General features: G+C 30.4%; 1 long non-coding RNA gene across 1 annotated transcript in view; it reads right to left on the minus strand.

Annotated features, from left to right (window-relative positions):
• Nucleotides 1-5,710: 5,710 nt before the first annotated feature.
• Nucleotides 5,711-17,493, minus strand: part of LOC107060984 (uncharacterized) — a 13,132-nt gene continuing 1,349 nt past the window's right edge. The window contains exons 5-6 of the long non-coding RNA XR_001473691.1: nt 8,591-8,675; nt 5,711-5,795 (exon numbers count right to left, since the gene is read on the minus strand). This is a non-coding gene — a long non-coding RNA (uncharacterized lncRNA). The remainder of the gene's footprint in view (nt 5,796-8,590; nt 8,676-17,493) is intronic.

The following is a 17,493-nucleotide window of genomic DNA, read 5'->3' on the forward strand; positions in this document are numbered from 1 at the left end:
TATTTAAGTTCCATGAATTTTATTTAGTTTTTAATCTTTGTATGCTTGAGTTAGTCTTCCGCTTGAAGTCAGCCAGGATGAGGGTTCGCTTGATAACCAGCAATGGTTCTCGAGTGCCGGCCACGTCAAGGGTGTAGGCTCGAGTCGTGACAAACTTGGTATCAGAGCACAAAGTTCAAATGCCCTAGGGTGTCTATGAAGCCGTGTCGGTAGGATATTGTTTATGGTTATGAGGGCCCCACTTCTATAAATAAGGGACTACATACATTTAAGAAAAGTTTCCCTTCTTTCATACTCTTAATCGTGCAATAGAGCTATGTCATAGAGATTTTATTCTTACTCGTGCATTTCTCAGAATCATTCGAATACCCATCATACTAGAGGTGGTTGAAAAGCAGAGTCAGTTCTTTGTCGATGTTTTGTTCTTAGCAAGAGTTTTGAGGAAGTCATGAGACTCCAGAAAGAATTGAGAGAAGCTCATGAGTGAGTTAAGTGTTCAGTTTCAGAGGAATGCACCCATAATTATATGAATCGTGCGTTTTAGCTAAAAACAATTTATACTATTTTCCTTTAGCCTTGTTTCAACTGAGATCGTTATGACGAGGTATGTTTAGAGCTTGGGTAATATTTCCACCCCAAAAGGTAACATGAGTTACGAGATCATGAGCAGAAGTAGTGAAAAAGCCCAGAGTTAGAGGAAAGTATGCAGAGGTTTAGTAATCTTAAAAAGGGATATAGTGAAGAGGCAAGCTATGTTATTATAGTCATGCACCCCATAAGTTATTGATGAGGAGTTTTCCCTTATGGGTAGAGTAAGAGTTTCTACTCAAGATGAGATAGAGTATATATTTGTTAACCAAAATAGAGTTGGTGTCGATGTGCCATCGTATTAGAGGAGACTAAATTCATGTGTTGAATAAGAGAGCGGGGTATTTATGAAGTGATAGATCTAATCTAGGCTTATGCTTTGTTAGAGAGGGTCATGATGTTCAGAAGGTTATAGAACGGATTAACTAATGAAGTATAGTATAGTAGATGAGCAATCATATTGATATTCAGGTTTAGTAATAAACATTAAGCTTGAATTTGAGATGAGTGTCATGATCAAAAGAATGGGAACATGAGGGTGATTATGTTAATCTTGATATTTGATCTGGTAGACTTGACATAGAGTAAGTGAGGAATTGAGATGTTAGCTGAATAGATATGAGTGGTACAAGTGATAGACCCTAACCTTCAGATAAGGGCAGTGAAGTGTGGCTAAGTAACAAGAGTAACTAAAGCGTTAAGAGGTGTACCGAGAGGGCATGTAATCAGAAGAGGTTAAGAGAAACATCTTAGAAAGAGGTCTCAGTACCTGTTTATAGAGAGTTTAGTAGCAATGAGATAAGTATTATCAAGTATTAGAGTAAGATAATTGTAGACTAGTTTAGATATGATGGAATAGGTCCATAGCTTTCAAGTGTAAGCTTTAGACCTATGGGGGAGATGACAAGATGAGAAATTGAGTCAAGTGTTTGAGATTAAGATGGTAATGAATTCCAAAGAGTTTGGGGGATATCCTTTTTGGAGGTCCTTTTAGTAATGAAGTGATGTTAGAAAGAGGAGGTTGATGATCCTATCGTGATAATGATGGTGTGATAATTCTGTCTAAGGTTATTAATGAGGAGGAAGAAGAATATGAGGTTTTGCTATGAGAATTAGTTAAATGAAAGCCCTTAGTTGGTTCTTAAGGAGTTAGTCAGTAGGAGTCCATGGAGTTGTTAGAATACTAAGCTTGAATGTGGTGTTAAAGAGTAATAGTCTTGGGGGAAGATTCCCTATAGAGAGGTATAGAATCCGAACCTAAGGATTTGGGTTAAGCTTGAATATAGTAAGAGCATACCATTAGACTCAGACCTTAGTAAGAGTAACCCCATTCTATACCCAGCCCAGTCGTCATTCGAGCACGAATGATCCCAAGAGGGAGATATTATAACACCCCAGAAAATTTTTGAACTTAGACTCAAACCGTTCTTCGTAGTGAGTGAGATTTTACCAAGGAATTAAAAATTTCTTAAGTATTAAGGTCATTAGATGTAGCACCTTGAGTTCCAAAAAGAATTAAATTGGAAATTGCAAATATCTGAAATTTTGCAAAGTTAAGCTAAGTATGAGTTTTCGGTCGACTTAAAACAACCATAACTTCTAGATCATGATGATTTAGGTGTGCTACCAAATACCGTAGAGAAGATCTTTGAATAATTTTTCCAATGCCACTGAGTTTGCTCAGTTTTGAGTTCGTATCAGGGAGATATGTCTATTCGAAGTTGAGTTGTCTAGATAAGGAAAGTCAAAACCGGATTTTAGAGGGGCATTTTGGTCTTTTCCTTACCCAATCAGATTTAATTCATTTTTAGTAATATTTTAGGGGTCTAATCTGATTGGGTTGAATTTTATAATCCTATTTACGCCTAGGGTTTTAGTTGAGAGTTCAAGAAGAAAAAAGAAGATAAAAGAGGAGAAAAGAGAAAGGATCGAAGCGTTCGTCAAAATTCTTGGCGGATTGTTGCCATGGGTTTGATCCCTAAGAGGTATGTAAGCTTCCATAGTGTTGAGTTTGTTCACCCACACGCCAAATATATTATTTTCAGCGAAGTTTAATTCTCAAAAAGTTGAAGGATTTAAGTTCTTGATAGGTGTTCTTGAAGTTCATTCTAAATCTTATTTTGTTGTGGTTTTGATGATTTCTTGAAATGAAAGTGGTTGTTTTGAGTGTTGTTTTGAGTGGATTAGTGTGTACTTAGGTTAGGTAATTGAATCTAAGGAAAACTTGAGAAAAGAAATCGAATAAAAGTGATTTAAGGTCAGAAAATGATAGGAAAAGTTGGTCAGTTTTGCCTGGGGCAATGCTGGCGCAACGTGCCCCCATTGCGCTAGGAAGGCTGGGGAGACGTGCCAGCAGTACGCCAGAAACGAGCTCCAGTAAATTGGGGCCTGGCGCAGCGCTCCAAGGACGCGCCCGGATCGGTGTTTTTCACCAGTTTTTCATCATTTAGCCTATTTAAGTTATTCTAAAGTTTCCTAACACTTTCCATTGATTCTAACTACTCCAAATGACTTCTAAACATCTAGAAATCATCCATGAACATGAATCATAACCCTGAATCCATAAATCCAAATTCAAGGTAGAGTTAAGCAGTGGCGTAGGCAGGAATTTAATGAAGGGTGTCCAAACTTTTAATAGTAATTTTTTTTTAAAAAAAATGACGATTTAAATTACCAAAACAAATAATCAAGTTAAGGAAAAGGTATTAAAATTTAAGGAATTGAAAAAAAACCACAAGAAAAAGTATTAAATTTAAGGAAATCTTATTCTACAAGGAAAAGGTATTAAAATTTAAGGAATTGAAAAAAAACCACAAGAAAAAGTATTAAATTTAAGGAAATCTTATTCTACAAGGAAAAGGTATTAAAATTTAAGGAATTGAAAAAAAACCACAAGAAAAAGTATTAAATTTAAGGAAATCTTATTCTACAAGGAAAAGGTATTAAAATTTAAGGAATTGAAAAAAAACCACAAGAAAAAGTATTAAATTTAAGGAAATCTTATTCTACAAGGAAAAGGTATTAAAATTTAAGGAATTGAAAAAAAACCACAAGAAAAAGTATTAAATTTAAGGAAATCTTATTCTACAAGGAAAAGGTATTAAAATTTAAGGAATTGAAAAAAAACCACAAGAAAAAGTATTAAATTTAAGGAAATCTTATTCTACAAGGAAAAGGTATTAAAATTTAAGGAATTGAAAAAAAACCACAAGAAAAAGTATTAAATTTAAGGAAATCTTATTCTACAAGGAAAAGGTATTAAAATTTAAGGAATTGAAAAAAAACCACAAGAAAAAGTATTAAATTTAAGGAAATCTTATTCTACAAGGAAAAGGTATTAAAATTTAAGGAAATAATTCAATTTTAATTGAAAAAAAATAGTTAGTAGAGGAGGGATTCGAACTTGGGTCTTGGAGACCTTCATGATACTATTAACCACCAAGCTACTAAACTTTTATGTTAAAATTACGCATGTTTATTTACTTAATTGAATTTAAGAAGTAAAAATAATTACAGAAAAAGAAAAAATCCCTGCGGGGAATCGAACCGGGACAAAGAGTAGGATTGCACAGGCTATTGCCAACTCCACTGCGCATCACTTTGTTATTTCAGGGGGTCCAAATTCTATATATACCAATATAAAGTCAAAAATTTACATGTATATATAGTATAATTTTTCGACAAAGGGTGTCCAATTCCTACGTGGCTCTGCCCCTGGAGTTAAGAGTTAAGCCTTGAGAATTCTTCTGAACATTTGAGATAGTTCCTTTGTGTTTTCTTTGAAGAACCTTCTACAAATTTAAATAACTTGTTTCAAGACTGGAGCAAGTGAGTATGAGAATAAGGAGAATGTATTCATGAGTCCACTTTATCATCACGATATCCTTCCTACCATGAACCATAACTCTTGAATTCATAATTCACATTCAAGAGAGAGTTAAGAGTAGAGTTCAAGAAATTCTTTGAGTTCAATTGTTAAGAGTAGAGTTTAAGAAATTATTTGAGTTCAATTGTTAATCCTTTGAGATCCATCATCGATTTGAGTTAAGTTTTGAGGAAGTAAGAAAGAGAATGAGAAAAGTTATATACATCAGTTCCTTATTGATATTTTGACCCTTGAGTCGAGTCGTTCATACCCATAACTTCCGCATGAATTTCATAAATTGAGTATCATTGAGAGTAGTAGTATTTTCAAGTTCTAAGTCTTCAGTATTGAGTTCCTAACCCTTCCAAGATTACAATCCTAATCATGGGACTATTACTTATTACCCATGTAATCCATGAGTTGAGTTGTTCACTCCCATAATTCCGCACGAACATTATAAGTCAAACAGTCTTGAGGTGAGAAGTATCTTTGAGTCATTGAGTTGAGTAATTCATGCTCATAATTCCGCATGAACCCTCTGAGTTGAGCATTCTTGAAGTGAGTATTATTATTCAAGTTCTTGAATTCCAAGTATTGAGTTCTATCTATGGTTATTGAAAACCTTGCATTGAGTCGTTCGCGTCCATAATTTGGCATGAACCATATTTTAAGAATTTTTTACAATTGTTTTAACTTTGTTTTAAGACTTAAGTTTTGAGTCAAGCAAAGAGTAAAGACTAAAGAGTTGAAGTTCATTTCTTCAAAAGTATATGGGGACTAAGCATTCCCAAAGAGATTTAAAATGTTTTCACATCTATATATATATAATAGGAGAGGTGATAGTGCTTAGGTGTCAGCGCCACAATTAATCTCACATTTTTTGCTTTTAAAAATCAATCAACAATTAATTATCTACACAACAATCTGTGAAAAAAATTCAAATCAGTTTTAAATATACACATGTCATCTTCTTAGTTAATCTCTATTTTAACATTTAAAATAATAATCTATTAAAACAAATATAAACAATTGTCATCATTTGGAAATATGTACGTGTCAACTTTTAAATTTTTTTAAATATCTTACATATATAAAGCAGTCAATAAAATAAATTCAAACCAGTTTTATATATACACGTGTCAATTTTAAAAAATAATTATACACGTGTCAATTTTAAAAATTTAATTATGTATATACAGCAATCAATAAAATAAATTCAACTTAAATTTAACTTTAACTTTTTTATATATTTATCAATTTATACCGTTCGGTTGCATACTATAGAATTACGTGTCAGCTTCTCAAGTACCAAATAGCAATATATGTCACCATCTGAATTAACCTGTAATTATGTAATAAAAAAAAATCAAAAACAATTTTAATTAAGAGCAATTTTTAGTAAAGAGGTTCCATAACTCCCCTACTATCTTATCCACAATTCATAAACTTCCGTTCAAACTGCTTCTCAACTCACTTACAATGTACATATATAAAGACACCATTTGTGTCAAACTAAACATGTTTCTGTCGAATTTCACAATACAAAATATGGCTTTACAATATAACACAATATCTGAAATTACCAATAACTCAATGAACTGGAATTTAAAAGTTCGCGTTGTTCGTTTCTGGACAACGCCCGATAAATACAAGCCAGATATTCCTTATTCTATGGAGCTGATTTTGCAAGATGAAAAGGTATGATATAAATCAACTTTCTGAATTTAATTTATTCTCTAATTTTATTATTATTATACATTAATGATAATGATTAATGCTTAACAAAAAAAAATTGCATATAGGGTGATCGAATACACGCATCTATTGACAAGTACACAATAAAGTATTTCAGAGACAAGATTTATGATCATGGTTTATATCGGATGAAATATTTTGTCATAGCCTCTCATCACTCTAAATTTAAATCTAATTCTCATAAATACAAGCTTATATTCACTCAGAATACTATTGTGACTAAACTTGAAGATTCCTCTTTTCATATGGATGTTTTTAAGCTACGCACTTTCGATGAAGTGGCAATTCAGCACAACACCGACGAAAATCAACTAATTGGTAAATAATAATCTATATTAGCTAACTTCATTTCATTTTATTGTAAATATTATATCTAAAAATTCAATTATTTTTCAAGATGTTGTTGGACATGTTGTCTCGTATGAACCAATTCAATTGTCAAAGCAAGGAGACAACAATAGTTCTTTCATGAATATTGTTGTAGAAGATGAAAAGTAAGTTTTATTAAACAATTTTCATTTAATAGGGTATAAACCATTATTTTATATTTTCATAACATTGTTTACGCAGGAAAAACAATCTTCCTGCCACTTTATGGGGTGATCTCGCCTTTCAAATGCAATCACATTTATCTGGATCAACAAATGAACCATTAATTGTCGTTCTTCAATTAATGAAGACACACAAATTTAGAGGTATGAATTCTAAAATTATTATTTTGTTGCATAGTTGTTTATCATTTTTCCAAATATATTTATCTAACTTAATAAATCTTATAAATTATTTTACAGATACCTATTCTATTCGTAGTTGTTGGTACCAGACCAAACCATGGATTAATACAGATCTACCACAATCTTCTGATTTTAAAAACAAGTTAATTGCATCAGGCGAATATGAAAAGGTTTCACAAACAAGTTCACAACAATATATTTCAATTTCTGAGGAGTTATCTACAGGAATGGTGTCTTTTAAATTTATTAAAGATTTCCTTCAATGCACTGAAGTGAGTTGTATATTATATTATTATTTATAATAATATTTTTTTATAGTACATATAACTGTCTAACCATCTATATTAACTCACAGGAGTCTAGCTATTGGATTGCTGTAAAGATTGTTTGTTTGGAACTTGGTCACAAATGGTCATACTTGGCTTGCAAGAAGTGTATCACAAAGGTTGATCCATTGGGAGACAAATATTATTGCTTAAAATGCAATGTTGAAGTTATATCAGTTATTCACAGGTTGGAGCAAACAATATAAATATTTAAAATTTAAATAACATTATATAACACTTTATTTATACATTTTAGGTATCGACTTCAAATTCATGTTAACTGATGAAACTGGATTTATATCATTATTGTTGTGGAATAAAGAGGTTCTACAACTAATTGGAAAGACTGCCAAGGAATTGAAGGAAGGATTAATAGGAGATGTTGACAATGGTTATCCCACAAAACTTGATACCTTGATTGAGAAAAAGCTCATGTTTAAAGTCCAGATTAAAGATTCAAACATTAACAAGAATGATAATGTCTACAAAGTAGTTAAGTTCATTGATGATGAAGCATTATTAAAGGAATATTGTCATCCTTCTCTTATACACACTTTGACAGTAAGTGTCAAAATCATTAAAAATTTAACTATAATTTTCATATAAATTAATTAACTATAATTTTTGAAACAGGAGGCATCCCTTGATTGTGAACAGAGCATTGATGAAGATAAACTAATTGTGGTATATAATTTAATTCAACCTATATATTTCGTATTTTTAACTTTTCAGATTTTAAAACATAGTATGTTATTTTACATTATGCGTTTTACTAGGTAACACACATAAATTTTTGATTATGTATGTATTTAAATTATTTACAGACACCTATCAAGAATAGCATTTCAGATTGTGTTTCTTCACAAACAGAAGATGTGATTGATTTGACTAAAAAGTTATATCCCAATAATGGCAAACACGTTGGAGTTCGGCCAACACATGCAGATGATGAGGGATTAAATGTCAAACTACCATCTAACAGGTTACGCAGAGTTATAAAGAAGGAGAAGAAGGCATAAGTTTGTCAGAATGGGAGATAGACTTTAATTATTTAAGTTAGTTTATTTTAGAATATTAAACTATCCATTTCTGTTTTAAGAACGTATTTCATTGTGTTAGTACTGATTGTTGTTATTTTACTTTCTATATATGCATATGATGTTTTTTCACTTTTAAACATGTGTCATTCTTTGTGTGATATATAATTAAGTGTCAACTTCTCAAATTTCAAATAGTAAAATTCGTCAGATAACTTCAAATAACAATGTGTTGAATACAGATAATAATTTGAATGATGCTAACAATAATAACTACATACTAACCTTAAGTATTCCATATAAAGCAATTATCTTTGCCAACAATATACTTGCAGGAAATATTTCTTCCATTAAATAACCTCTAAGCAATCTACAAAACATAAGAGACAATTGATTAAATCCTGAAGTTGAAAATTATTGTTCTCACTTAGAATGAATTAAGTCAGAAAGTGTAGTATGAAAAATGTACAAAACAGTTTCATATATCCATCAATAGAACCGCTCACAAGCTATAGTATAATAGGTATCCATAAATATCATACATTGAGTCTATACTATCCACAGAAAAATAACCATTTTTAAGCTAATCTATAAAAAGGCATAATTCAAATATGAAAAATTTTGATAAGTGAAGGCATAATTCAAATATGGAAATTTTTGATAAGTCAAAATAGAACCTCCTTAACATGTTAACTAACAGAATAGTCATAGCTTCCCTCATAAAATCAAAATATGACTGCCATAGGTAATCAATAAATAGGCTTTCACTAACTTTATGTATTAGAATTGTTCAAGCACGGCAGGGAGTAATATTAGAGTTAAACTTTGATTGGATAATACGAGGAGAAATAAGAGGATTACCTCAATCTATTATATGTACATGTGTATATAATAATCAAGTACAAACTAACTGAAAGAATAGATCTTAGTATAACACAAATATAAAATTTATTGCCAAGGAGACAGTTATATCTACGTTCTAAAACATATTAAACTCAATGAACAGAAGCACAACTCAGTTCATCCCATACCTCTCTACACCTTAATCACACTGTTGAACCAGAAAAAATATATAGTTATGAATAGATTTTACATAATTAGAACAAGATTAAGTATTACAACAATCATATATAGTAAAGTATATAATTATGAATAGCTTTCTCATCATTAGAACAAGAAGGCTTGAACTAATCAAATACTAATCTAATGGACGTATAAACTTTCATATATTCCAACAAGACAGTATACTAAAGGTAATATCCAATAAATTTTGAAAAGTTATCACACAATTTCATAGATTTGAGTCTCTTATCTTTATGATAAATCTATATGTATGCTTCTGACAAAAAAACATTGAAACTAATATATGGTCATTTAGACGTATTAGTTAGACAGATTTTATTATATAGTTTTTTCTATTAACTGACTGATATTTTTAAATTTTAAAAAAAAAATATAATGATGGTACAAAAACAAGAGTCTTGAGACTCAACTTACAAATATATTGTGTAAAAATCTCCCTGTTTTGCCCAACTGACTGTAAATTTAAATTTTACAGTTATTCAATAATAGGATACAGATCAAAAAAATTAATAAACTGCTCTATATTAACTGATGTTCAGTTCTGATGTTTTGTCCATTTAAAGAGATATAGAGTTCAATAACATACAACAAAGACATGAAAGATCATAAAAAATTAGCAAGAAAAAACAGAATCTGCTTACAACAGAATCAAAAACGTGAAAAAATGCTCATTAGATGTCAATGGTTAGTTTTTTCATATCTTTCTTTTGTTTGATTAATTGAGTAACTTTCTTACACTTTCAGAAACACTTTAATTAAGTGTTAAAATGTTTATAAATTGGACAAACACATCCATTAAAAATTGTAATACTATAAGGGGGAAGAGATTTTGATGGAAAGACATGATTACTGATTTCTTTTAAATATGACACAGATTTAACAGATTTTACAATCTATAAAAACATACATTATGCCTAATATAGTTAATTTAGTGGCAATACATTCACAATTGTCATTTAACTTTGTAAAATTAGTTAGTACAAAGTGATTAACTTAGTGATGATAAACTAATAAAATATGATGAATGATTGTAGGCTTATTAAGTAATTTATTGTGCATTTCTTATTTCCACTTATATAATATTGTTATACTTATTTTCTGTAGAGAATCAATGCTTGCATAAGTAGATTGATATTTTACTCCATTGAAAGTACATTAGTTAATGCATATTCCTTTATGCTAGATTTGCCAAGTAGTTCTTCTTCAAATTCAATGCAATCTAAAGGTAAACATATAATGGTGGATGAGAACGCATTTTCGGTGGAACATTCTAATGTTCAATCAAATGAGCAAAATATTTATGAAAATGAATAAGAAGATATGTTGGAAGGTATGAATCTATACTTAAACACATTTTATGTTCTTATAATTTATTAATGTTCTAAATTTTGTATAGTACTAATTTTTTTACATTTTTTTTATATTTATAGGGGATGAAATTGAAGGTAGTAGAATTTACAATCAAGGTATTTGTTTCAATATTACCTTTCTTCAACAAATCGATTTATGTTATTTCTACAGTAAATAATTGAACTCTATCTTTTAAATTTTAAATGAAATACCATTAGATTATTGGGATATGGGAGATCCTACTTATGAGTGTGAACATTGCGGTGCGTACTTCTGGTATGAAGAAAGAATTGAGAAGAGATACAAAAAAATAAAACTTGTTTTCACTTTGTGTTGCGGTAAGGGAAAGATAAAGCTTCCAAATCCAAAGGATCCTCCTACACTGCTAAATGAATTATTATTTGGATCAGGTAATTGAAATTATTTATCAATTTACTACATTATTATTAGAATATATTCTTTTAAATGTTTGAATAACATAAAATTAATTTAGGTGGCAAAAGTTGTCATTTCAAAGAGAATATAAGAAATTATAATTCTATGTTTTCATTTACATCAATGGGAGGAAAAATTGATGCATCTGTCAATCAAACGAAAGGGCCAAGAACATTCAGATTATCTGGACAGAATTATCATAAAATTGGAAGGTTATTACCTACCAAGGGATTTACTCCAAAATTTGCACAATTGTATATATATGATACAAAAAATGAGGTGCAAAATAGAATTAATGTTTTAAAGTAAGTATTTATAGTATATATATATTTTACAAGGTTCAATATAATTGTAATTATTAATCACTATTATTTATATAACTACTCCCTCTGTCCCAATTTATATGACTTACTTTCCTTTTTAGTCAGTCCCAAAAAGAATGACACATTTCTATTTTAAGTAACAATTTGCCTATAAAATGTCCTTTTTACCCTTAATGAAATGATTTACAACCACACAAATTTCTATCATTCATTTTGGACCACAAGTTTTAAAAGTCTTTCCATTTTTCTTAAAGTTTGTGCCAAATCAAAGTACATCATATAAAATGGGACGGAGGGAGTATTTTTTTTAGTCAGCAGCTTTGGTGGTTGGTGATTTTGAACCAACCAGTTCAGACAGAGATATAATAATTGAAAGTCATTTTGGACAACTTAAGAGAATAAGTGAATTGAATGCAGCATACTTAGGTTTGCAATATCCATTACTTTTTCCATTCGGTGAAGATGGATATAGAGAACATATTCCTTTAAATGGAATTGATGAATCATCTGATGGAAGGAAATATGTTAGCTCTCTTGAATATTTTTCATACAAAATTCAAGAAAGGAATTGACAGAGATATAATAATTGAAAGTCATTCTGGACAACTTAAGAGAATAAGTGAATTGAATGCAGCATACTTAGGTTTGTAATATCCATTACTTTTTTCCATTTGGTGAAGATGGATATAGAGAAGATATTCCTTTAAATGGAATTGATGAATCATCTGATGGAAGGAAATATGTTAGCTCTCTTGAATACTTTTCATACAAAATTCAAGAAAGGAAGAATGAAGTACCAACAATTGTATCGGCTAAAAGATTATTTCAACAATTCTTGGTAGATGGATATACAATGATAGAATCTTCTCGATTGCTATTTTATAGGCTCCATCAAACACATTTGAGAGCAGACTTCTATAAGGGATTACAAGAAGCTGTTTTACAGGGAGACACTCAACCTTCTTCTAAAGGACAAAGAGTAATATTATCTTCTTCTTTCGATATGTTAGCTCTCTTGAATACTTTTCATACAAAATTCAAGAAAGGAAGAATGAAGTACCAACAATTGTATCGGCTAAAAGATTATTTCAACAATTCTTGGTAGATGGATATACAATGATAGAATCTTCTCGATTGCTATTTTATAGGCTCCATCAAACACATTTGAGAGCAGACTTCTATAAGGGATTACAAGAAGCTGTTTTACAGGGAGATACTCAACCTTCTTCTAAAGGACAAAGAATAATATTATCTTCTTCTTTCACTGGAGGTACACGTTACATGTTGCAAAATTATCAAGATGCAATGTCAATATGTAAATGGGCCGGATATCCTGATTTATTTATTACATTTACTTGCAATCCTAAATGGCCCGAGATCACTAGATTTGTGAACAGTAGGGGATTGGCTCCAGAAGATCGGCCAGACATTATAACGAGAGTCTTTAAAGTCAAATTAGATCACTTGATAAAGGATTTGCGAGACAACAAAGTTTTTGGACAAGTAAAAGCAGGTATAATTATTGCCTTATTATTATACCACAATTGTTTATTTTTAATTTGAAACAATAATAAAAAATAATATCATATTTATCCTTTGATTCAGTGATTTATACTATTGAATTTCAAAAGCGTGGATTGCCTCATGCGCATATTTTTCTATTTATAATAAATCTCCAAATATTGGTGATATTGATGATATTATTTCAACTGAATTACCAAATAAATTACTTTATCCGAATTATTATGTGGCTATTACAAATTTTATGATGCATGGCCCATGTGGTTCAGTTAGAAAATCATCTCCTTGCATGCAAAATGGAAGATGTTCAAAACACTTTCCAAAAAGGTTTATTTCTTCTACCTCAATTGATGAGGAGGGATATCCTGTATATAGAAGAAGAGATGATGGCAGCTCTACAAAGAGATCAGGTATTGATTTGGATAATAGATATGTTGTACCACACAATAGATTTTTGTTGTTGAAATATGAAGCGCATATTAATGTTGAATGGTGCAATCAATCAAGGTCAATTAAATGTATATTATTGCCTTATTATTATACCACAATTGTTTATTTTTAATTTGAAACAGTAATAAAAAACAATATCATATTTATCCTTTGATTCAGTGATTTATACTATTGAATTTCAAAAGCGTGGATTGCCTCATGCGCATATTTTGCTATTTCTACATAATAAATCTCCAAATATTTGTGATATTGATGATATTATTTCAGCTGAATTATCAAATAAATTACTTGATCTGGATTATTATGTGGCTGTTACAAACTTTATGATGCATGGCCCATGTGGTTCAGTTAGAAAATCATCTCCTTGCATGCAAAATGGAAATCAAAACACTTTCCAAAAAGGTTTATTTCTTCTACCTCAATTGATGAGGAGGGATATCCTGTATATAGAAGAAGAGATGATGGCAGCTCTACAAAGAGATCAGGTATTGATTTGGATAATAGATATGTTGTACCACACAATAGATTTTGTTGTTGAAATATGAAGCGCATATTAATGTTGAATGGTGCAATCAATCAAGGTCAATTAAATACTTATTCAAGTATGTTAATAAAGGTCATGACCGTGTTACAGCTGCTTTTTGTCATAGTGCGAATTCTTCAGATTCAAGAGGGGTTGATGAAATACATATGTATTGGGATTGTCGGTATATATCACCATGTGAAGCAGCTGGAGAATCTTAAATTTCCAATCCACCATAGAGAACCTTCTGTAGAAAGGTTATCTTTTCATTTACCAGACAATCAGAATATCATATTTTTAGATGATGATCCAATTGATGTTGTCATCAATAAACCAACCATAAAGGAATCCAAGTTTTTAAGTTGGTTTGAAGCAAACAAGGAACTTCCTTAAGCAAGAGATTTAACCTATGCAGAATTTCCTTTAAAGTTTGTTTGGAAGCAACAATCTAAGAGATGGGATAAAAGAAAAACTTCTGCATTTTCGATTGGAAGAATTTTCTTTGTTCCACCGGGATTTGGTGAGCAAAATTATCTTAGATTGTTATTGAATATTGTTAGAGGTCCCACTTCATATGAGGAATCAGAAGAATAAATGATATTGATCATGAGACTTTTAGAGATGCATGTTATGCTTTAGGATTATTAGATGATGACAAAGAATATGTTGATGCTATAGTAGAAGCAAGTCATTGGGGAATGCCATCATATCTAAGACAATTATTTGCTATGCTACTTATATCAAATTCAATGTCACGTCCGGAGGTTGTTTGGCAATCAACATGGCATTTACTATCTGAAGATATTCTTCATGAACAAAAAAGAGTATTAGATAACCCAGGTACCCAATACTATTTTAAATTTAAATTAATCTTATTATTATCATGAATTCTATATTATTTTTGTTTGATTAATTAGTTTATTATATTTACGTTTAATATTAATTTATTATATATTTATATTATTTTTTCAGAAGCTTATCTATCAGATGCTGATTTGAAGAATTGTTGCTTGCAAAAGATAGAAAGTTTTTTAAAAAGTTGTGGAAGAAGTTTTTCAGATTTTCCTACAATGCCAATACATGTTTACACTGAGGATGATGTTGACAATCACCAATAGATTAATTTGTGATGAAATGTGTTACAATAAACGTGTTTTAGCTGATGAACATCAACAATTGGTATTAAATTTAACGGATGAGCAGAAATCAGTGTATAAAAAAATTATGGCAGCAGTTAATGAAAATATGGGTGGATTCTTCTTTTTATATGGATTTGGAAGAACAGGAAAAACTTATATTTGGAAGACTCTATCAGCTACCATAAGGTCCAAAGGAGATGTTGTTTTAACAGTTGCATCTAGCAGGATTGCATCTCTTTTATTACCAGGTGGCCGAACAGCACATTCAAGATTTGTTATCCCGCTAAATATAACTGAAGATTCAACATGTAAGTTAAAACAAGGTACTCCTTTAGCACATTTGCTAATCAAGACTAAGTTGATTATTTGGGATGAGGCTCCAATGATGCATAAACATTGTTTTGAAGCTCTTGATAAGACTTTAAGAGATATTATTGGCTATAAAGACGCAACCAAGTCAGAATTACTATTTGGTGGTAAAACAATTGTTCTTGGAGGTGACTTCAGACGAATTCTTCCTGTGATCCCAAAAGGTAGTCGACAAGATATTGTTAATGCAACTCTCAACTCTTCATATTTATGGCCCCATTGTGAATTATTAACACTGACAAAGAATATGAGGTTGCAAAACAGTGACGCTGATACTGATCTACAAGAGTTGCAAGAGTTTTCTAATTGGATATTGGCTGTTGGGGATGGTAGTATTGGTAATTCATTTGATGGAATTGATAAAGTTTTAATACCAAAGGATCTTCTAATAACTGAATATACTGATCCAATAGCAGCTATTGTGGAAAGTACGTATCCAGATTTTAGTACTAATTGTAATGATGTTGGATACCTACAACAAAGAGCCATTCTTGCTCCGACTCTTGATATGGTGGAATCAATCAATCAATATATGATCTCCTTGAATCATAATCCTGAGAAATCATATTTGAGTTCTGACAAAATATGCAAGTCTGATCATACTTATTCAGCTTTGGAACATGTACACACCCTAGATTTTTTGAACACTATTAAATGTTCTGGAGTTCCAGTGATGTTACTAAGAAATATTGATCAGGCAGCAGGACTATGTAACGGAACTAGGTTGATTGTTACTAAACTTGGAAATCAAGTAATTGAAGCAAAGGTTTTATCTGGACAGATGGTTGGACAGAAGGTATTTATTCCAAGAATGACTTTAAGACCTTCAGATGCTAGAATCCCATTTAAGTTTCAAAGAAGACAGTTTCCTATAACTGTATCATTTGCCATGACAATCAACAAGAGCCAAGGACAGTCTTTATCTCATGTTGGATTATTTTTGAAGAAACCAGTGTTTACCCATGGACAACTTTATGTAGCTGTTTCTAAAGTAACAAGTAGAAAGGGATTAAAAATACTGAGTTACAATGATGACGGAAAGTTAACTGATGAGGCTATAAATGTAGTATATAAAGAAGTGTTTTGAAATCTATTGTGATATGCAGATTCTTTGGGATGTTTATATATACTGTAATTGTTTATGATTATTATAAAATAATTCTGATGAAGTTGCTGTTATAATTATGGTATCATTTAGAGGTATGCTATTTTAACTACCTAAATAATTTTTAATAATATTGTGTTCTGTGTAGTACACCTAAAGATAACATTATATGATCTAAAATGTTATGCGATTACTTTAATTAATATAGAAATTTATTAATTTTAAATTTTTTATCATGTAAATTGATTGATTTACCTTTTTTTTTGCATTATTTTTTCAAGCTAATGACAATCAAGAAACATTAGAAAGTGTTTTATGCAATCAGAAGAAATAAGAGTTCTAAAAGGAAAAATACTGATAATGAATGTTCAGGTACAATTTTAATCATTAGTATTTGCATTATACATTTTCAGGTAAAATTTTAATCTCAAATTTTTTCATTATACTTCTCTAATATTTCCTTTAGTCTTCTCTAATATTTCCATTATTCTTTTATCATTAATGTGTTTTATAAAGATTTATAATAATTATAATATTTTAAAATACTTTAAATAGATTAATATTGTTAACTCTTTTAGTGACAGTGGCAGATAATACAGCTGATATTTTGAGTTCTTGAATTTGAATAATTGGTATCAAGAGTTTGAAAAAACAGAGAGGAAGAATACACTTATGCATATAGTGAACAATTTCACACTTAAGTAATTGAGTGTGCTTTGAAGATAGTATCAGTCTCTTTCATTATATCAAGTGGAACCGCATGTTGACATTATTTTTTTATAACTAAACTATATATATGCAATGGAGGGCTTGGTTCTATATACTTTTTAAACTTTAGATTTAATCGTGCTATCCTGTAACAAGTATTTAAAGGAGTTCATATATGCTTT

This window comes from Solanum tuberosum, unplaced genomic scaffold (assembly GCF_000226075.1).
Source record: "Solanum tuberosum cultivar DM 1-3 516 R44 unplaced genomic scaffold, SolTub_3.0 scf00111, whole genome shotgun sequence".
NCBI lineage: Eukaryota > Viridiplantae > Streptophyta > Magnoliopsida > Solanales > Solanaceae > Solanum > Solanum tuberosum.